A 22,254-nucleotide genomic window follows, 5' to 3' on the forward strand; every position below is an offset into this window, starting at 1 on the left:
CAAACAAACGAAAAAAAAAAAAAAACCCAGCAGGAGACATGCCCTTCGCGTTTCGGTGCGCCCTTCCTGAGCAGCACACCCTGTTTCTGGGCTGTGCCGCCCCATCCTCTCCTGAAGAGGGGTGAGGGGCAGGACTGGGTTAAGCCTTTGGAGGCCATAAGCGTGGAAAAAATTAGGGTACTTGCCCCATATGTAAGATAAAGACAATAGTAAGCCACAAAAGTGTAAGGATAATCTGAATTTGCCATGTCTGCTCTGTTGCTATTTAAAAGTTAAAAACTAAATTCCTCCAGTTGTGGCGTCTGCCCTTGGGCGTGTCCCTGCTTTCCTGGTCCTCAAGCTGCCTGATGTCCAGCGCTGCCCATTAGGAACCAGCGGAGACCGGGAAAAGTGGCCTCGGTCCCCGGGGACCCTGCTGAGCGGGGCAAGGAGGGTCCAGACGAGGAGAGGAGAGGAGAGAGAAGGAGAAGCCAGCGGTGGTGCCATCGCACTCGGTGGCAGGACGAGGGAGGTGGCCACGGTCGTCTGCAAGGGCTCTCCCCAGACTCAGAGCCCAGGACGGTGGGGGCAGCATTCCAGGTGCAACTGGGAGCCATCCAAGGAGAAGACACTCTGCCTCGACACTGCGGCTTCGGCCTGGGGAGCTGAGGAGGGGCCTGGAAAAAGTGTTCCAGGTAGAAGGGGCCTGCTTCCAGAACACTCCGTTTCCTATCTGTGCCCTCTCTAGCCAGGGCTTCGCCCTGATGCGGGGTGGCCCTCACGGGGGCTGTGCTTTCTGCACAGCTCGGGCCCTGAGGGAGGAGGTCTCACGGCCCCGCCCTTGTTCCTTTCTGCTTCATCTCTCTCTCTCTCTCTCTCTCTCTCTCCCCCAATGGTTCCTTCCCTCTACTTCCCCTACAGCAGCGTAAACCAAAAAGAAACCTTCTGTGCTTCCTCCTCAGTTTACCCCTTTTAATATCAAGTATCTTGAAGGAGCCAGCTGAAGTCACCCCCTGGCCGCCCATGCGCTGTGCTCCCCTTACAAGCACAGCCCCCTCCCGTGGGTGAAGGGCTGCAGTCACGGGCAGACTTCTCCCAGCGCCTCTCCCCATCGCGAGTGCCCAGACGCACCCTCCCCACCTGCGCACAGGGAAGCAGGTCTGCCAAGCTCCCTACCTCAACCCGTGGCTCTTATCGCCACATGACTTCTAATTTTATGTGTCCAGGTGATGGTATCTTGGCCATGTGATAGTACCCAGATATTTAATCAAGCCCTAGTCTAGGTGTTGCCGTGATGTGATTAACATTGACATTCAGTTGACTTTAAAGGAAGGAGATTGGCCTAGGTAACATGGGTGAGCCTCATCTAATTAGCCGAAGGCCTTAAACGCAAGACAGGTTTTTCGGCAAAGAAGACATTCCGCCTCAACACTGCAGCATCAGCTCCTGCCCAAGTTTCCAGCCTGCTGACCTGACCCACACATTTCCAACTTGCCTGTCCCCACAATCGCACGAGCCAGCTCCTTAAAATAAACCTCTTAAAAATATGCACGTATGCACACACATCGTGTTTTTCTGGAGAACCCCGACCGATGCACATACTTTTTACGCTCTCACTGGGTCGATGACTTTTGCTTCCAAAACCCCAGTCACCTGTGGGTCTGTGTTTCTGGTACCTTCTGTCTCCTGGACACCAAATGTACACGCACTATGGCCTACAGGGCACACAGGAAAGCAAACGTTCACCCGACACCCTCCAGGAGCCTAGAATTCAAATTCCAGTGTTCCCCGGGGGTTCCCTTCAGCACCCAGTCAGCTCTGTCACAGCTCGGGCCTTCCATGGGTGTAGTCTCAAATGCCCAGAGGCTACCAGGGGCAGTGGCAGAGCCAGCTGTCACAGTTGGGACGGGGCAGGGGGCAGACGTGGGCTGCTCCACAGCCCCGGCGAGTGGTTGACACCTGGGGACATGGGTCCAGTATTATAAGAGCTTTCAGGAAAATCCAGAAATACGTTCTAGTGAAATCTCTCAATTTTTAAATATTTTAAAATGTTTTTAGCAACCCAGCAGGAGCAGCAAAACTCCTCTGCAGGCCAGATTCTGCCCCCCAGCTGCCAGTTAGCAAGTTCCAAGTCCCCATGTGCTGTAAATACTTAATTTTGTCTCCAGATCCTTCTGTCCTCCCGCCCTGTGGCCCAGGGTTCTTAGACTTGACTGCACCCCACTTACAGTGGAAGAAGTGGGAGAAATGGCAGCAGAGAGAACGCGGCTCCCTAATTCCATTCTCTCCCTCTTGCTGAAATCCTTTTATATTCTCCCACCTCATTCAATGAGGCTTTTATGCTGTCACTCAAAGACTACCAGGAGCACCCTGCTGCATCAAGTTCGAAGTCCTCCGCCCTCTGGCCCTTCTGTTCTGAGAAAGTCAGCGGGCTGCCTCCGGGCCCCTCGTGTCAACTCACAGTCCAGTCCCTCCTCTTTTACTGGCCTGCCCTGTTCACGGGCATTTAAAGCGCAGCGTTTGAGAGTTGGCTGTGGTGTCAGGCTGAGTTCCCATCCCAGCGTCCTCGCTCAACTCTGTGACCTCAGGCAGATTCCTGACCTTTTTGAGCCTCCATTTCTCCCTCAGTTAGATGGTGACAACACAAGTGCCCAACTCTGCACGAAGCAGCACGTTTAATCCTGAGGACAACTTCTCCAACTGGGAGCATTGTTTCTACCACTCTTTCCCTTCATGCCACCAATGGCAAGGAGAAAAGGGCCAAGGAACAGGTCTGCGATGTTGACCCTTCTGCTCTCCAACTTCCAGGCGGCACCTAGGCAGAGCCCGGGGGAGCGGTAACGGCACATCGCTCGGTCCTTCTCTCCCTGCCCTCGCGGCTCCTCCAGCTCGGCCATCTCCCACGCATCAGGATGACATCTGTTTGTGCTGCATTCGAGGCAGGGATTTTACAGTCACAAGGAATAAAGAACAGACCTCAAGCGACGGGGTTTCCTGGAAAGATCTTCGAGTCCTGGAACCCAGGAGACAACCAGGCCAGGCCTCGAGGGGAGCAGGAGCCAAAGGGAGGCGCGGATCCAGAGTGGCCCAGGGTCTGTCCGCCATTGGACTGCGCGGCCAGCCCGTCCTGGAATTGCTCTGTCCTTGTCTTCCATCAGCGATTAGGACATAAGAATGAGGCCACATGATGCCATCAGGGAGGCACTCAAGTTGGCAAACACTAACTAGCCTTTCCGACCGCCCTGAGATGAGGCTCTTGGGACAATGGCCTCAGCGAAGGGAGACCCAGAAGCAGTGCGGTTCCGGGAGCTGGAACCTGCCATTGGTAAACATGAAGAAATACAGAAATGAAGGCTGTGAGAGCACACTAACCTTAATGCCCCTAACGGCTGGTGTCTGTCCACGGCAGGCACCGACCATGGCCCCTCAGCATTATGTATACGGGAGGGTAATGATGAAGGGGGCGGGCCAGTTCCAAAACCAAGATGCAAAAAGGATTCCCCTTAGACGTTTCTCAATAAAATATAAGCCATCTCAGTCCTATGTGGTGGGCGTTGAGCTAGACAGCGCAGATTCGAGGGCCAGCTCATGACCTGCAGCCTTAAAGCCACACGCGCTCAAGCTCACAAAACCCCACCTGCCCACATGTCATTCTCCCACTGAGACGGGAATGGCGTGACAGAACAGATGAACTTCCAGAAAAAAAAAAACCTAGGCCAGGAGTCGGTCACATGGAAATTCTCAGGGGGCCAGTTCCGGGACTGTCCACAGTGTGGCTCTCCAGAGGCATAGGTTCTGGGAACTGCTTACTGCAGCGGCCCGCGTGGGAATACAGTGACCAGTGGGGTTAACTCGCCAGTCGGAAGGAGGTCGGAGCTGGTTTCTTGTCTTCCGGAGGCCGAGGATGTGCTTCTGCTGGCTTTCAGCTATGCGAGGCGGAGTTCTAGAAAGTTATAGGAGAGCGTAGGGCTGGCGGCCACTGCGTGGTGGAGGTAAACCATGATGTAGTTTTAGACTGCACTCACGGCTTCGGCTCACGCAGGCTCTCTTCACTGCCACACGGTCTCTCTTTACGTCTGAGCCTTTTAGCTCCCTCTGCCCTTGTTCACTGTTTCATTCCTTACATCTTTTTTTTTTTCTTCTTCGTTAGCCTTCCTGAGATATAGTTTCCATAATATACAATTGACCCATTTAAAGTGGACAACTGAATGCTTTTTAGGATAGTCACGGAGTTGTGCGGCCACAACCAGAATCGATTTTAGAGCATTTCCATCACCCCAAAAAGAATCTCCCTACTCATTAGCATTTGCTCCCCACTTTTCTCTAACCTTCCCTGCACCCCCAGCCCTTGGAAGCCACTAATCTACTGTGTCTATAGCTTTGCCTACTCTGGGTAGTTCATAGAGATGGAATCATACAATATGTGGTCTTTCGTGACTGGCTTCTTTCACTTAGCATAATGTGCTCCAGGTATATCCACGTTGTAGCGAGCGTCAGCGCTCACTTTTTTTTATTGTTGAATAACATCTATTGTGTGGGCGTACCACATTTTATTTACCCATTCATCAGTTTATGACACTTGGGTCGTTCCTACTTTTTGGCTATTATAAATAATGCTGCTATGAACATTTATGCACAGATTTTTGCATAGATACCTAGGAGTAGAATTGCTGGGTCATATGGTGACTCTGTTTAACTTTTTGAGGAACTGCCAGATTGTTTACAAAGTGTCTGAAACATTTTACATCCCCACTGGAAGTATAGGAAGGTTCCAATTTATCCGCATCTCATTCTCTAGTCTACATATCTTAGTTAAAATGTTTAAGAGCATAAATTTGACGGAAGTGCACCTCTTAGTGCCAGGCGATCACTCTAACTACCTCCTGGATTGTCTGCCTTATATCAGTTTCTCATCCCTGATCCGATCAGCTAGGATCAGAGTGATGAAGCAGAGTATCAGGGTTCCATATGTGCCCATCCTTCAGCAGACCCTCTGAGGAAGAGACGAACAGCATGGTTCCCCAAAGTCAGAGAACTTGAGGATGATGCCAACTTCATCCCAGGGCCATATGCACTAAGAAAATGGTATTGCTTTTCTTGGGACTATACGACAGATCAGGAGGACCCGTAGCCAGTTTGATCTGCTTCAACCACATGCAGTCAGGTCTCTAATTTTCCCATTTGGTTCCTGGAGCACTTGCATGACCCTATTAACAAGAAATCATGTGTCTCCATCGCAAGGCCTCTCTCCCTTCCTCTCTGGATTGCCCAGGAACCTCAGGGATGCACCCGATCAGGTTGGTGCCTGGAGAGAGGGAGAGAGGGAGAGAAGGAGAGAGAGAGAGAGAGAGAGAGAGAGAGAGAGAGAGAGAGAGAGAGAGAGAGAACAGAAGCTGTGATTTGTTCACCAGCCAGTGCTTCGAGGCACCCTCAGTGTTGCTCTTGAAAGCGGGCCTTCCTTGTTGGGTAGACGCTCTTTGTGCAGAGACCTGGGTGGATTCCTAAGGCTACCGCTTGGGACCACATTCCAAGCTCCCAGTTTAAAGCTCTCTTGGATCACACTCACGCATCCAGCGGTTGGACCCAGAGCTTCCTCTTCCGCCATACCCTGTGCAGAAACCAGCATCTGGTCCCCATGAAGACTCAGCCAGGCCTGAGGCCCGGGAATAACGGATGCGGACCTTACTAGTTCATTGGATTGCAAATCACACACCTATTGGTATAAACGGATAAACAGTTTCCTTAGAATAAAGTCTATGGCTGCTGAGAGGGCCAATGAGAAGATGTGGAAAGTATGACCTGCTAACAGAGGAGCCTGCAAGTCCATGGCGTTTGCCAAGTGGCGAAACCAGGAGTGGCTGAGAAGCCCTCCACTGGGCTGCACTTTGACCTTTGACATTCCCTTCCAGCTGATGCGGAAGAGGTGTTTATCACCGTAACAAGACTCTTCTGAACACCTTCACCTGAACGAGAGTCTGCGCCAACTTCAACTGAACACAGCTGAAAACAGTCAACTAATTTTTACCTGTGAACATCCACTCTTGAGCCTCCAGGTATGTCCTCCCGTGAACGCTCTCAGTAAGCTCCTTGCCCCCTCCCAACCTCTCCACCCTCACATACCCTCAACCCTGGCCTCCAGTTCAAATCTCTCTTACAAAGTTTTTCCTCAGGGCCTTTGGTATTTTTTTTTTCTATCAAAAGATCCTTCATCTATTTCAACAGGTTTTCCTGTCTTTGAATTGGAGGTGCAGGGAGTGAGGCTGGGATCTGGAGATTTTAGGAGGCTCCTTGACTGTTAGGCTAAGTTTATACTCTTTCACCTAGGCAACCCGATTTGCTCATCGGGAGGTATTAAGGGAGGGACGGGCTTCATCAACCCTACGAGTACCTACTTGCTCTGTTTTTAAAACCGAAAGAATCCACTCGAAGAGCCTTGCTTGAATAATGAGAATTCTAGGAAGACTCTGGATCCACTCTCTGGCATGGAACCAGCTGGAATAATTTAGAAATTTCTCCCAACAGATGACCAATTATATTAAAATATTTTTCGAGATAATTTTGATGAATCGTTGTGTCACAAAGTTCTTTCACACATAAAGACCATTAATTAGTGAAAAAGACATGGGTGAAATCGTTGATTCTGGATAAATGTGATTTTTTCCTGATATATCAAAATGTTAAATTCAAGATATTTCTTTAGAGCTGAGGGTTCACCAAAGCTATCTGAAGGTCTGAAATCTCCAGGGGGCGGTGGTGGTGGGGGTTAATTTGTGAGTATAGGTTAAGGCTGCAGCCTCTGGCCTTGGTGGACTGTGGCTGCTAAGTTAGGCCCTGGTGTCCAGAGACCCCGGCTCTTCCTCTCAGCACCCCCAGTAACTCACTGTGTGTCCTAAGCAAGCCTCTTTCCCTTGGTTTCGTGAAATTCTGCTTCAGTTCAATGACCGTTAGCAAAGGACTCAGTCCCACAAATGATTAAAATCTGAGGAGAGCGATTTCACCCTGTCGGCCAGGAGGGGGAGACTCCTGACTGCGCCTTCCCGTTTTTCCCCCTTTCGTCCCTTTTCTTCAGGAAGTCAGTCGTGTGATTGCGGGCTCCATTTCAGAACGAATTCCTTCTTTCATTATTTCTCATTTTGTGTAAGGCCAGTGACGCACGAACAAAGACGAGGGCCTTCTCTGAAAATCAGGTAAAGGGAGCAAGAGCAGGATGTGGTGCTGGTGCGAAGGCCGAATTAGCGGGTCCCCAAATGCCAACGGCACTGAGGCTGAGAAACCTCGCCTTAATCCAATCAGAAGCTGAGCTGATTGAAAACTGGGCTTCCATGCATTCATTCATTTACTCTTTCATCCCGCCAATAAATGACACAGTCCTGTTTTCTAAAGTTGGGGAGATTTGTGAATCAGAAATAATGTAATTCACGATCCGATTAGAATTCCATTCTAATCATGGTAAGAGACCACACCTACTTGAGATCCAGTCGCAGTGGTTGGTTTTTTTAAGCAACATAAGCCAGATTTTGGGAAAAGGCAAATGTTCTCAGCACTATAATCCTAGGCTTATTCTTTTATAAGGAGCAAGGTCAAGATAATATTGACAGGAAAAATAGGATTTCCTTGTATGAGACTGGACTATTTTATCCTTGTATGAGGGTAGAAAAAATGAATGATGAGGCACGTTTGTTTCTTAGCTAACTAGTAAAAAACCCATCTCCCACTCTCCACCCCCAGCTCCCATAGTGCTTGCTGGTGGAAGTAATTATGGAAAATCAGAGCACCCATGATCATTCCTCCTCTCAGGTCTAGAGCTGCTCCTCGCCAGGTGGGATGGGTAAAGCATGGGCAGGGAGAAACTCTATGAACATCGAACATTGCTGTAAAGCTGAAAGCCTGCATTTGAAAGACTCAAGAAAGGAGCAAGAGGCGACTTCTCCCTTCTGTGGAGAGAAATGCTGCCAGTGAGGGCAGATCGGCACATCCGCCTGCCTCTCAAGAACGGCTTAAAAGAGCTGGACATAACACATAAGACATGTGTTTGAAGGTGAGCTGCCAAGGGGGTGAAGATTTGAGGTCTAAGATGCTGGAGAGAAAGGTTAGGAGAGAGATGGGCTTTTAGGCATTTGCCCATCCTGAAGAATTAGAGAGGCTACTAGCACCTTATGCTAAGGGGACAAAAATTGGAGCTCAGGAGCACAGTGGAGGAGGAGCCCAAGGAAACACCTCAGGCTCTCAGCTGGAACTTCCAGAGGGCCACACCAAAGGAGTAAAGGGGGAAGGGGAAACAGCAACCCTCACAAAGATCGAAGCCCAGCTTCCAATCTGCTCGGTTTGTGATTGGATTAAGGCAAGGTTTCTCAATCTCAGTGCTATTGACATTTTGGGCCTGCTAATTCACTGCTGTGGGGACTGTATTGTAGGATATTAAGCAGCCTCCCTGGCCTCTCCCCACTGGATACCAATAACCCACTCTACCCCTACCTCACAAGTTCTGGCAACCAAAACTGTCTCCAGACACTGCAAAATGTCTTTTGGCAATTAAAACTATCTCTGGTTGAAAACCACTGGATTAAGTGTATCTATCCAGACCCTAACTGCCTGCCAGAAGCAAAAATAAGTCTTACCATCACCCATAGCCTTAAATTACATCTATAATTCTTCATCCATGATGTCTAGCACCTAATAAATAGCATAGCTTCAAAATAGATAACGAAGTTGACGAAGAAAAAGAAACCATTCCATGTGAAAAGTTGACATAAGTGGAGCCATTTTAAAATAGAGCCAGAGCAATCATTTCAGGGGCACTGTTTGCACATCTTACTCCTTGAGCCTTTGGAATGGTCGGACTGGACAAAATAACCTTTGCACTGGGTCAAAGCAACATGTCTTAGAAACCGTACATAAAGCTAACAGGAAAGCAGACGTCGTTCTAACTACAAGGACGGGTGATTGCGGACATTCTCTAGAATCAGTAACCAGTCATGTGTATGATTAAAGAGTAATACAGGCAAAGGGCAGTGGGCCCTTTCTGATCAACTGGGAGAATGTCTCCAACAGAGCTACAGTTGATGTTCTCCCACAGCTCTGCCATTGATATATCACCAGGTACCAGCAGACTTAGAGAGACTTATTGTCTGAGCAAAATTTCCAAATTGGGAGACAGTAGGGCTCCAGATCTGACTCCTGCTCTCCTCTCAATATTTTGGCAAGAAGTACTCCAGCACCCCCAGAAGAGGGGCCTGTTCCACCTGGGTTATGAAGGTATTATTGATACCTGCTATATGGCAGACATCATTCTAATTGCTGCTAAGACATCGAGAGTATAAGCCTGGGATATAGAGATGGATGAGACCTATCGTTTGCCTTCAGGGAGCTCCTCTCAGCCCAGCAGGGATCAGGGGGTAAGTGGCAATAAAACGAATAAACTGATAGTTTTATTTGTGCTGGGGCAATGCCTGACAGAACATAATTTGCTAATAAAATGCAGATGTAATTGGGACTCTTTTGAGTGGTTCATGGAGAGAGAAGAAAATAGATTAGAGGAATCTGCTTAAGACTTTGAGCCGGAGTAATATGAACAGAAAAGCCCGCAGGTGAAAATGTATGAAGAACATTCCCGGAAATTTTATTCAACAATTTTTTTTATATATATATATTACAGCAAAGCACCAAACTTGATGCTTCTCAAAATGAACTGAAGGAGCATCACGGCGCAGCTGCTTTATTTCATCACGTAAGTTGTCGGGATCATTTGAAGGCAAGTCTTTTTTTTTTTTCTTTTTAAACCCCTACCCTCTACCCACCTCCCCTTTGGCAACCATCAGCTTGCTCTCTGTATCTATGGGTCTGTTTCTATTTTGTTTTCTTTATTCACTTGTTTTGTTTTGTTAGAGTCCACATGCAAGTGAAATCATGCGGTGTTTGTCTTTTCTCTGATTTATTTCACTTAGGATAACACCCTCTAGGTTCATCCATGTTGTTGCGAATGGCATGATTTAATTCTTTTTTTTTTTTTTTTTTGCTGAATAATATTCCATTGTGTATATATACCACATCTTCTTTCTTCACTCATGTTATTCAGTGATTTTTGGAGGCTGCTCTAAACTGGTCATCATGCTAGGAGCTAGATGTACATCAGTGGGCAAGACTCAGTCCTTCTCCCCAAGTTGCTTAGAGCTGATCTGGTAAAGCAGACTGAAGAGGAAACATGTAACTTTAGGGCCTCGAAGGAAAGAGGTTCTACAGTGAGCTGCCTGGAGTAGTTGGAGCATAGGCCATATGCAAAGAAGTATCAGGTCATGTCGGGGTTATATTACGCCTTAAAATTCAGGGCGAGGCCTTTTGCCAAATTTGATCGGTAACAAAGGACTAGTGAAATCTACTGAGAAGAGAGGTGGCATGTTACGTACACAAACACACTGGGCATGATCCTGTCTTGTCCTTGAGTCCTGTCTTCACCAGGGCCAAATCAGAGGCCAGGAGGGAATGGACAGTGGCCTGCATCCTGTTCACTGATAGCATGGATCTTGGGGCCTGAGTCCAAGCTTGTGGGACATGGAGGTTCCCCATTACTCTCCATCCTTGTATCGGCCCCACCACCTGGGAAGATCAGATGCATGGCCTGACAGGTGGCCAACGCTCAAAAGCTGATACTCTGCAAAAGGGGACGATTTCTTAGCTGTTACATTCCAGGCCATTTTCCCCCCAAATAGAATCCATGGTCACTAGGGCTGTTTTCAGTCTTTTTCTGAAAAAAAAAAAAAAAAAAAAAAAATTAAGTATAATCAATATAGAAACATTCATTTTTCTTTTTTACACTGATTCTCTACAGCTGGAAAAGATCTTAGAGATATATGGTACAGCCTCTCATTTTCAGATGTGGACATCAGTGTCCAGAGAGGTTAGGTGACTTCTTCTAATGGCAGATTTCAGAATAAACCTGTTTAGCAATATGGGCATCTGCCAGCTTGCCATTTTCTTGTCTTGTGCTAACAGAAGAACCTCAGTTTTACTTTGGGAGAACTCTAACCCTCCACCTCAGCCTGCATGGGGCTGAGCTCCCCGCCCCACACATGCCACTTCTCAGGCTCAGCTAATCACAGTTCCAGCTAATCAGGCTCAGCTAATCACAGTTCCAGCATTGGCTCCGCGGCTTTTGCTGAAGCCATGAGAATCTGCCTTTTTCTGGAGCTCCTCAGCTGGTAGAACATGAACCTGAAGTTTCAGGGGTCACCATCCAGAGAGGACATGCCCCCAAATGAACTCGACCAGAGGAAACCAAAGCTGAGAGAGAGGTGGAGAGAGTGAGGCTGAGATCTGATAACATGACTTGAACCCCTGGATCCAACCACGCCTGACGAATACCAGCCCCTGCTTTTCAGTAGGTGGACCAATACGTTTTCTTATTTGTTCTGTGTTGTGTTTCACCTGCAACTGTGTCTGAACTAACGCATTCCTGGCTTGCCATTTCTTCTTCTTTCTGGTGCACAAGTGTTAATCCTTGAGTTTGTCCAGCGGGGTTACTTGGGTCTGTGACACAATTTCCCCACCCCCCCCCCCCATCTATTATTGCCTCCTGCTGTGGTGACTGTCCAAGCAGGATGGTGACGGCAGTAAAGTGTGACCGGGGCAGTTAGCCAGGGTTCAGCAGCGGGGAAAGGAGGCTGGTTTCTGAAGACTCCAGCTGGCGTTTCTCCACGAATCTCACTAGATTTCTGTTAGCAGAAGCACAAACAACTCATTCCAATGAGAAACGAATCCGGATATACATAATTCATCATTTTTGCCTCTCGTTTTCAAACACATGCATATATACATTATATACATGCATGCACGTGTATGTTATATATACATGCATGTTATACACATATATGAGTATAATATGTGTGTACATGGATTATGTATACGTATGTGTGCATACCTATATATTCTGATTTTAGAATAATGTACTTGTGTTGCAAAAAATTCAGAAGGCAAAAAATACCTGTAAAGAAAACACTCTTCCATAATGTTAATGCCCAGGGATAATTGCTATTGGCATTACATTGTATCTCCTTTCTTCATGTTTCTTTTGCATGTGTACTTTACAAAATTAATAGGTCATATATTCAGTTTTGAGTATTGTTAAGTGAAAAGGCAAACTGCAGAAGAGAAGGTAAATGAAAGTGTTCATGTTGTATTTATGTATATATCTTAGTACTCTCCAGTCAGGGGAATATATAGAGAGATTTTTCTCTGGACATGAAATACAGAAAACTTGTACTTGGTAAGTCCTACATTTCTATATCTTTTGAACTTTTTAGGAAAAAAAATCTATAGGTTTCTGAATAAAGAAATATAAATAGCAATTTCTTTAGTATTAATTCCTCATTTTTTGTTTAATATCATATATACAAATGAACATAGCTATTAATATTTAAGTAAGCTGCATCGTAGAGCACAGGTATTAAATGCCAGAGCAAGAAACAGCCAGAATATAGCCAACTTTATCTCTGAAGCTTGGTATTAGAGCCAAGTGCTGCTCAAGTCTAATGGTAAGCAATCATGCACAGTAGTCAGATGCCTCTGGGAAGTGACTTAGCAAGTCCGTGAGGCATTTGACATGCTATATTATACATGGAACCCTAGCCACTAAAGGCCTGAGAGAATGGCAGGATGGATGAAGACAGCACAGGTCCATCGTGACTCTTCTCTCACTGGGGAGACATGATCAGAAGGCGCAGGTGAGAGGAGAACCACTCTGTCCTGGGGAGCAGAGCCCAGTGCACTGGCGCCAGTGACACTGAGCTCTCGGGCTGATTTTACCATCTACTTCTTCTAAGACCTTGCTTCATCCATTATTGCAGCGCTTGCTCGTTCTCTCGTTCTCTCTCTCTCTCTCTCTCGCTCTCTCTTTCATTCTCTCTCTCTCTCTCTCAGTATGAAAATATCTTTAAGTCACTCATCACTCTATCCAAGGATTGCCCTATCTCTCTCCTCCCTTGTAAAACTAAACTTCTTAAAGGAGTTGTCTCTACTCGCCACCTTCACTTCCTCATTTCCTGTTTTGCTCAAGTTCCTTTGCAACAGAGACTCATCTGACTAGCTCGAGGGAGCTGCTTCTTGTAGGGACACACGGGAAACCATGTGCAAATCGAGAGAGAAGACACTGAGGCACAGCTGGCCTCACAGAAACGTGGACCGCCGACTGCAAGCCCATCAGAATCAGATGACCCTAATCTCCCCTCCCCTCTCCCTTCCCCTCCCCTCTTCCTCCTCTTTCTTTGTTTCTCTCTGACCATCTCTTCCATCCTCTCCTCTCTCTTCTTCTCATCTAGCACCATCCCATAATGACCACTTTAATTCCAGTCAACCTCAGGATCCTTGGCCCAGCTCCCACTGTCAACAGACAGATGCCCAAGAGAGAGGGAATCTAATTAGTCCAGTAGTTCCTTCAACTGAGGAGATAAGTCATAGGTCACTGGCTTCATATTACAGGATATGGCTATTTAGGGCCACAGGATTACAGGCAGGACAGCCTCTCTTAGAAGGGGCAGTGGAGGGGAAGAGCAGGCCATGAGAAGCATCTTTGTTTTCCTTCCATTCACTTTTCAACCCAAGGCAACTGGCTTATGTGCTTAGCAGCCCGGAAGCCACTCTCACTGAGGTTACAAATAACGTCTTTGTTGTTGAATCCAATGGATAATATTAATTTCTTTTTGTAAATGGATGTTCAGTGGCTTTTGAAACTTTTGACCCTTTTCCTGTTCCTTTTCCTATAACCTCCACGAAATTTACACTCCTTAGTTCAACTACCTTTCTTCTCGTTGTCTTGTGGGCTCCTCTTTCTCCACCTCTGGTTTGAAGTTGGCCTTCTTCTGGGTCCAGATTTACCTTTATTCTCCAGAGTCCTTTCTTCCTTTCTAGTCCCTCTCCAGGCAGTTTCATTCTTCCACATGGCTACAATCACCTTCTCTAACTTCATATTTCTGCCAAACCTCCTCCCAGACCTCTTGATCAACTGGATATCCCACGGGGACCTTAGAGTTGTATGTAAATTTGAACTCGCCGCCTTCCCATTCAAATTTTTTCTCGACTTCAGCAGATGGTGCCACCCACTTGCCCTAAGCCAGAAACTGGGCGTCATACTCAATGCCTATCTCTCTGTCACTCTCCACACCCAACCAAATGTCAAACATAAAAGAATTGACGATAATTCCTTAATACACCAAATACCCAGTGTTCCTCTTTCTGAGTATTATTTTCTTTTTCCTTCCTGCCATCACCATCATTCCTGGATTCATTCGAATAGCCCCCTAACGGGGCTTTTCATCTTCAATTTTCCAACCCTTCCAATCCCGGGTATTCTTTTTCTTCTTTCTCTTTAAAAGAAATGTAATTTTGGTACTTTTTACGTATGCGCAAAAACTTAAACTACTATTTAAAAGTGAAGGCAGGACTGCTTTAATATAAATGTAAACTTTTGTTACTTTTAAACTTTTTATCGCATACAATTTTGAACACACATGAAAGAAGACAGAATGTTGTAATGTTCTTGTGTTCCCACGCCTCTACCCCCACCACCATCAGCCTGGGCCACGTTTCTATTCCACTCTACTCGCCTGTCACATAATATTTTGAAGCAAATCCCATATATCCTATCATTTCATTCATAAATTTTTCAGTATAGATGGCTAAAAGATAGAGATTTTAAAAATACTATTCTCACTCCTGAAAAGAATTTAAAATAAAAATTTCTGAATATCATTAAATATCTAGTTTTCAAATTTCCAATTGTCTCATAAATGTCATAGGTTTTTAAAAAATCGGGATCAAAATAAGGTCCATACGTTGTGATTGGTTGCTATGTCTTTAAGTATCTTTTAATTTGTTGGTTCTCGTTCTCTTTATTTTCCTTGCATTTATTTACTGAAAGAAAGAAAGAAAAAAAGAAAGAAAGAAAGAAAGAAAGAAACAAACAAACAAACAAACTCATCTGTTCAGTAGAGTTTCCCACAGTCTCATTTTGTCGACTGTATCTCATGGTGTCATTTAACCAGATCCTCAGCCTTCTGTATTTCCTATATATTGGTAGTTGGACTTTGAGGATATCTTAGTCAGGTCGGGCTGCCATAACAGAATACTGTAGACTGGGCAGTTTAAACAATAGACACTTATTTCTCACAGTTCTGGAGGATAGGAAGTTCAAGATCAGGATATCAATATGGCCATGTTCTATAAGGGCTCTTTTCCTGTCTTGCAGACAACTGCCCTCTTGCTATATCTTCACATGGTGGAAAGAGACCTCCGATCTCTCTTGCTCTTCTTATAAAGACACTAATTTCATCATGGAGTCCCTACCCTCATGATCTCATCCAGACTTAATTACCTCCCTAAGACCCCACCTCCAAATACCATCACATTGGGGGTTAGGGCTTCAACATATGAATCTGGGGGACATAAACATTCAGCTCATAACAGAGAATAATTTTTTATTAGTAGCATCATTGCATCAGATTTTTAATATTCTAGGTCTTAGGTTAATTAGTTTTCCTTAGCAGTTTAAACTTTCTAGATAAGCAAATGTTTCTAAATGTGATTATGCCCTCCCCTACTTAAAATCTGTCAGCAATTCCCTTATTTTCTTTAGGTTAAAGCTCAAAGGAGTAATCCTCTGATTATTCCCTGGCTGCTGTGATTGGCAAAGGGATGAGCATGTGACCCAAGCTGGACCAATCAGAGCTGTTTACCAGCATTTTCTTCTGGAGCTGCTGGGAATTTTTTTTTTTGCTGTGGATTGACTCTAAGTGAAGCTCAGAGGAATTCCTCTGGAAGTTCTCTTGTTTTCATGAAAGGACTTCGGGTAGCAGAGTGGCTCTTAACCCCAGCTGCACAACCATAGAGATTTAAAAACAATACGCAAGCCCATGAAAGAAGCCAAATATTAAAGGTCACATACTGTATGATTTAATTCATGTGAAATGTTCAACACAGGGAAAACTAAAGTAAATTGTTGGTTGCCAGGGGATTAGGGGAAGGGGAATGGGGAGTGACTGCGAATGGGTCTGAGGTTTCTTTTGGGGATGATGAAAATGTTCTGGAATTAGATAGCAATGATAGTTGCACAACTTTGTAACTATACTAAAACTCTTGAATTGCACATTTTAAAAAGGCCTATTTTGGGGCATGCAAAGTACATCTCAATGAAAAAACAAATATACCAACTCAGACCAATTAACTCAAAAACTCTGCGGCTGGGGTCCAGGCGTCGACCATTTCGTAAAGCTCCCCCGGTTACTCTAAAATGACCAGCCAGACTTGAGGACCACTGTTTGAGTAGCATGCCTGCTCCCTTTCTCCCCATCTCGCTCCTCTCCAAGGAGAAGTCAGAAACTGGGGAGAGAGGTGTTAGCACGCTTACTTATCGTGTGTCTCTTCCTTTCTCTCTTCCTGCTCGAGATCGTTTCCGCATGGATGCTATCAAGAAGCCCATTCATGGCCATGGATCTTAGTCTCTGTTGTGGGCTGAATGAAGTCCTAACCCCCAGTGTAACTGTATTGGGCATAAGGCCTTTAACGAGGTAATTAACGTTAAATGAGCTCGTAAAGTGGGGCCCTGTCCTCATAAGCAGAGGAAGAGACGCCGGGGATGAGCTCACACAGAGAAAGGGCCACGTGAGGACACACGGAGAAGGCGTGCATCTGCGAGGCAAGGAGAGGGGCCTCGGGAGACTCCAAATGTGCTGACACCTTGAATTTGGACTTCCAGCTTCCAGACGGCGAGAAAGTACATTCCCTGTGTTTAAACCACCGGTCTGTGCTGTTTCGTTATGGCAGCCTTAGCTAAGACAGTCTCCAGACCAGCTGTTTCTGTAATGGAGCAAGAGGTAGGCAATCATCTCTGCAAATGCTAATGTTGTCTTATCTTTTCTAATCGTCATCCCTCCTATTTGCTTTGCTTTATTGCACTTCACAGATGTTGCTTTTTAAAATCTTACTTTATTATTTTCTCTCAAGACGATTTCATCGAAAGATAGCTAACATAAGATATTAGAGTAGCTTCAGGTGTACCCCGTAGGTATTCAACACTTGTTACCTAGAGAAGCGAGCACTGTGACAAGTTTAGCAGCCACCTGACACTGCGATGCTGTCACAGTGCGATCGACTGTATTCCTTATGCTGTCCGTTACATCCTTGTGACGCTTTTCATTTTTTATTTTTCAATCAGAGTTGACACGCAGCGTTATTTTACATTAGTTTTGGGCGCACAGCATAGTGGCGAGACTCACTTTATTGTGGAGGCCTGGAGCTGAGCTGCGGCGTCTCCGAGGTCTGCCTGTACTGTGTTACTGCATAATCTAGAACCTCCAGAAAAATGCCGAATAACATCAGGAATAACACACTTCCTCGTGCTGTCCCTTGACTGTATGAGAATGCCTGTAGTATTTCATGGATAAATATGATGATGTTTGATTTTCGTTTCTGATTTCTGTCTCGATATGTTCATGTTACTGTAGCATAATATCATCGACTGGGTAGCTTATAATCCACAGTTCTAGAGGCTGGAAGTCAGGGCGCCAGCAGAGTGGGGTGAGGTCTTTCTTCTGAGTCACAGACTTCTTGTTGTATCCTCACATGGTGGAAGGGGCCAGGGAGCTCTCTGAGCCTCTTTTATAAAGCATTAATCCTATTTGTGAGGGCTCCACCCTCATGACAAGCACCTCCCGAAAGCACCACCTACCAATACCATTACCTCTGAGGGTTAGGATTTCAACACACGAATTTTGAGGAGTGGGGGGCACACAAACACTCAGATCCTAGCAGACACTTTTCTTTAAATTAGTCAGTCTTGACAAATCATCTGGTTCCTGCCCACATGTCTATAAACCTCCCACGTCTCCTCCACACACTCACTCACTACACAGTGAACACAACTCTTTTCCTACTCACCATGCTCCTTCGTGGCCCCATGCCTTTGTACCTCTTCTTCTTCATCCCAGGGACACCCTCCCCAACCTTCAAATGTCCAGCAGCTTGAAGAGCTTTAGTTCCTTTTTAGTTCCTCTAGAGACTCAGGACACAGGGAAGAAGACTCTTGCTTCTCTCCCCATTTGAGAGTGTATCAGAGGAAACATTCTGCTCTGTTTTGACTTGCTCCCCACCACGGGAGAGGTAGACAGCCTGTCTGCACCACTCATCAGTGGGTGGGGTAATGGGTCTTACAGGCAGGGCCCCAGGCCCCACCCTTCTTTCACTTCCCAAGTTTAGATATGATGCTCCTGTGTGGTTAGCACCCCCTTACCACCCTCTGCGGAGATGGGGAAGCAGGGATCTGTCAGCGTCTCCATGGTGACTGAATGGTAGGTCCTGGTGACCCTTTCCCTGTGGAGAGATAGGATGACTATGTCTCCCTTAGGCCTAGGTTTAAGCCATGTTCAAACGCAACTTTTACTGGAGCTTTGCATGAAGATTGGCTTTTGGTTTCCCATTTGACTAGAGATCCTGTGACATATATTCTGTTGGTGTGCATCCTGGAGTCTCACGAACTCACTAGGTGCTGTCATCAAATATTTGCCAGATAAATGAGTGAACCGATTTACGTACCTCAGCCTTTCCATCTTCTTGTAATGGCTACTGTTTACTAAATACCTTCCATGAGCCAGGGACTATGGTCTCATTGCATCTTCCCTATCAAATATATATCATTATTTTTACTTTATAAGAAAGGAAATCCTACATACCTCTACTGTATTGATTATCCTAAAGCAATTCTATGCTATAAAAAGGTAGCAGCCTCCCATTCCTCACAAAATCTGCCCCAATCTCTAGTCGGTCTTCAATCTGGCCCGCTCCTCAGTAACTCAGTACTCAGGGTACCCCGCTATCAGCCATGTAGAGATAGAGAGGTGCCTTGGGCACTTAGCGCTGTTGATCTCATGGAAACGTGCACCCTCCTGCCTTAGTTCCTGAGTTCATTCCATCACAAATATTTATTGAGCACCTAATTTGTACTGGGTAGGTATGGAAGCTGGTGCTGGGGACATGGTGGGTAATCAAGACAGACATGGTCCCTGCCCTCCAGGAGCATTCCTTTATCAGGTCAATGGACTTGGACAAGCACAGTGAGTGCTGCAAAGGAGAACTGCAGGCCGAGTGGGGCTGTGAGGCAGAAGGGAGCCAGGGCAGGCTTTCCTGAGGCGTGATATATTTAAGCTCAGGTCTTTGCGTGCTTGCTGAGGCCACCCCCTAGGCTGGAATGCCCCTCCTACTCATTTTCTCTGGCCTCTGTTTATCTTTTAACAATCAGATCCAGTGAAACCTCCAGAAGTCTGACATTCATGTTTTTGTTAAAATATGAAGGAAGAAGATGCTAGGAAGTTAAGAAACTTTAGAAATGATTTCGTCATAGGGGTAGAGATTGTTCATTGTCTCCCAATAGCTCTTCTTTTTCCCTTGGCAGTAGAAACCTAAATTTTATCTAAGCCTTTGGCCACCCAGAGTTCAGCCTATTTCCCTGCCTCCTTTGCAGCTAGGCTTGGCTGTGGGTTGGAAATGGTAGGTGCTACTTTGAGGTATGTCCTTAAAAGGTGGGGGCGAGCTCCTTTTTCTTTCCTTCTCATCCTACTGCTTGGTGGATATGAAGATTGGAGATCCATCCTGGACCATGAATTTGAGGGTCACTTCCCGGGGATGGTGGAAAAGAAGATGGAAGTAACCTGGGTCTCAGATGCCCAGGGAAACTCTGTGTTAGTTCCCTGTGGCTGCCATAACAAATCACCACTAACCGAGTGGCTTAATACAACAGAAATGCATTCTTTCACAGTTCTGGAGGCTAGAAGTCTTGCCTTTCATGAAGTCCTTAGTGGTCAAGCAGCTCTTCTCTTATACCTACGTTGTTTGGAATATGTGGCCTGCAAGGTTGCTGGAGTAGAGAGAGAGAGAGATGCAGGAGGTACGGACCCTTTTTTTTTTTTTTTGAGATGTTTATTTTATTTTATTTTATTATTATGTAAAATATCTAGAGTTTCAAAATCCAATCTACGAAGCAAGTTATATTCAAATAAATCTAGCTTATAGCACCGCCCCTCTCTTATTCCCTCCTTTCTGCTAAAGTTAATGAAAAAGTTATATTTATTTTTCTATTTAAAATATAAACAATTATGTGCACAGATTATTCTCCCTTCTTATTCAATAGTAAACAAAACTTCTCTACCTTGCTTTTTAAATTTTCTGTGTTTTTTTGTTATGGCAAAACGTACATAATATAGAATTTACTGTCTTGATTATTTTTAAGTGTACAGCTCAGTGACATTAAGTACATTCACGCTGTTGCATGACCATCACCACCGTCAGCTCCAGAAGTTCTTTCATCCTTCCTTCCCAAACCGAAACTCTATTCCCAGTAACGCTGACTCCCCTTCTCCCCTCTTCCAAACTCCTGGCAACCACCTTTCTACTTTCTGTCTCTTTGAATTTCCACTAGTCTAGGTACTTCATATAAGTGGAATCATATGATATTCATCTTTTCGTGACTGGCTTATTTCACCGTTTCAAGGAGATAGAATCATTCACGATTGCCTCAGCTGTGAGTGACATGTGTTGCAGTCCATTGGCTAGATCTAGTCACATGGTTCCAAATGAACTGGAAGGGAAGCTGGGAAAACAGAGGAGCCCATGAGATACTTCGTGAGTACTGGGTTCCATGAGATACAGTTGTGTCACATGCTAAATTTTCCTTGCTTGCTTTCTTTTCTTTCTTTCTTTCTTTCTTTCTTTCTTTCTTTCTTTCTTTCTTTCTTTCTTTCTTTCTTTCTTTCTTTCTTTCTTTCTTTCTCTCTCTCTCTGTCTCTCTCTCTGTCTCTCTCTTTCTTCCTTCATTTTTTTTTGCTTAAGCTAGCTTAAGTTGGTTGCTGTTCCTTGTAACCAAGGAATTCAAATCATGTCTAACTAACCTATATGTTGTCCTCAACTTCTGGTACATGGATAAAGCTCAAAACTAGGGACTTGTTATTACTCACTGGTAATATTTTTGTGCTGCTTTTCAAAATTAAAATTGTAGAATGCTGGCATTAAAAGAACCCTGGATCCAGAGTGGAGAAAAAATTTTAATTTGACTTTCTGTAGACCACATATCTATTTCAATCAGCATTCATTAGACAAAGTGCACTGAGCACTAATGATATGTCAAGAACTGTACGGTCTGTGGGAACGAGACATTGGATAAAATTTGGTCTCATTCTAGTTAATGGAAAACATTGTCTTTCCTCTGTTGATTTTAAGTACTTGTTTGACCTATGACCTAAATGTTGGTTATTATTAGATTGTGCTCATGAGGGAAATCAATGAGTAAACCATATTTTTGAGCTGTATAATTTCACTTCCTTTTTTCTTGACTTTTACTGTCGGCAATACTGTATCAAAATTTCCTCTTTTTTCTTGTTTTCCTTGTATTTCTTTTTTGAAAAATTAAATAATAATGTCACATTTCTCAAACTTTTACGAAATCTTCTACTCAGGAAGGAATGATTCTCAAAAATTTAAAGTACCAGAATATCTTGTCTAAATCTATACTTGATGACCCCGAGCCCATGATTTTACATAACTGCACAGCACAGAGATCGGTAAGCATGGCAGGGCTACAAAAATATTTATATAAATGTGGAATTAGTTTCAAAGAAGGAATTGATGCTGTGTTGAGGTAATCAGGACGCTTTGGATCTAGTGCTAGGTCCTCCCACAAATCAAGCAAATTCCTTAAATTCTCTAGATCTTAACTTTTCACCCAGGACAATTAGGAAACTGGAGAAAGGAAAAAGAAAATAAGGGAAGAGAAAAATTCCAAAGACAGAGAAGGCAATATAAAATAATCTGAAACAGCAGAAAGTGAAGGAGTAACGTAAAACAACGTAAAAAGAGGGAAATGGAAAGTTAAATCGTTTCTTGAAATTGCTATGATAACTCATATGAAATTTTATTTTTGAGCCTAAAGAGAAAGAAGAAATCTAGTTATTTAAATTTTCTTGCATTAAGGTGAAATCTTTAGAAATTATTGTGACTTGCCTCTCTAGGATTTAGCAATTCTAGAGAAAAAAAGAGCCGATATCTAGAAGGTACTTTGAGCTATCAGCTTGTTAAAGCTAGTATATAGTCATTTCTGAGTAAATAAAGTGCTTTTAAAGGAGAAAGTGGACAAAGAATGTTGTGGGTATGATGAGACAATGTGGGGTCACCCACGAACAAATCATTCAATTTCATTGGTTCTCCTCTAGGCTCGGAAAGAATGATTATATTTCATGACTTTCT

The 22,254-nt window shown here is 44.8% G+C and overlaps 1 long non-coding RNA gene across 1 annotated transcript; it reads right to left on the reverse strand.

Moving 5' to 3' along the window:
* Positions 1-9,975: 9,975 nt before the first annotated feature.
* LOC107513008 lies at positions 9,976-18,135 on the reverse strand. Its single transcript, XR_001597454.2, has 2 exons — positions 17,902-18,135; positions 9,976-10,720 (listed from the first exon to the last, which is right to left on the reverse strand). It is a non-coding gene; the product is annotated as an uncharacterized LOC107513008 (long non-coding RNA).
* Positions 18,136-22,254: the final 4,119 nt, after the last annotated feature.

The sequence above is a fragment of the Rousettus aegyptiacus genome, unplaced genomic scaffold (assembly GCF_014176215.1).
Source record: "Rousettus aegyptiacus isolate mRouAeg1 unplaced genomic scaffold, mRouAeg1.p scaffold_m13_p_6, whole genome shotgun sequence".
Classification (NCBI taxonomy): Eukaryota; Metazoa; Chordata; class Mammalia; order Chiroptera; family Pteropodidae; genus Rousettus; species Rousettus aegyptiacus.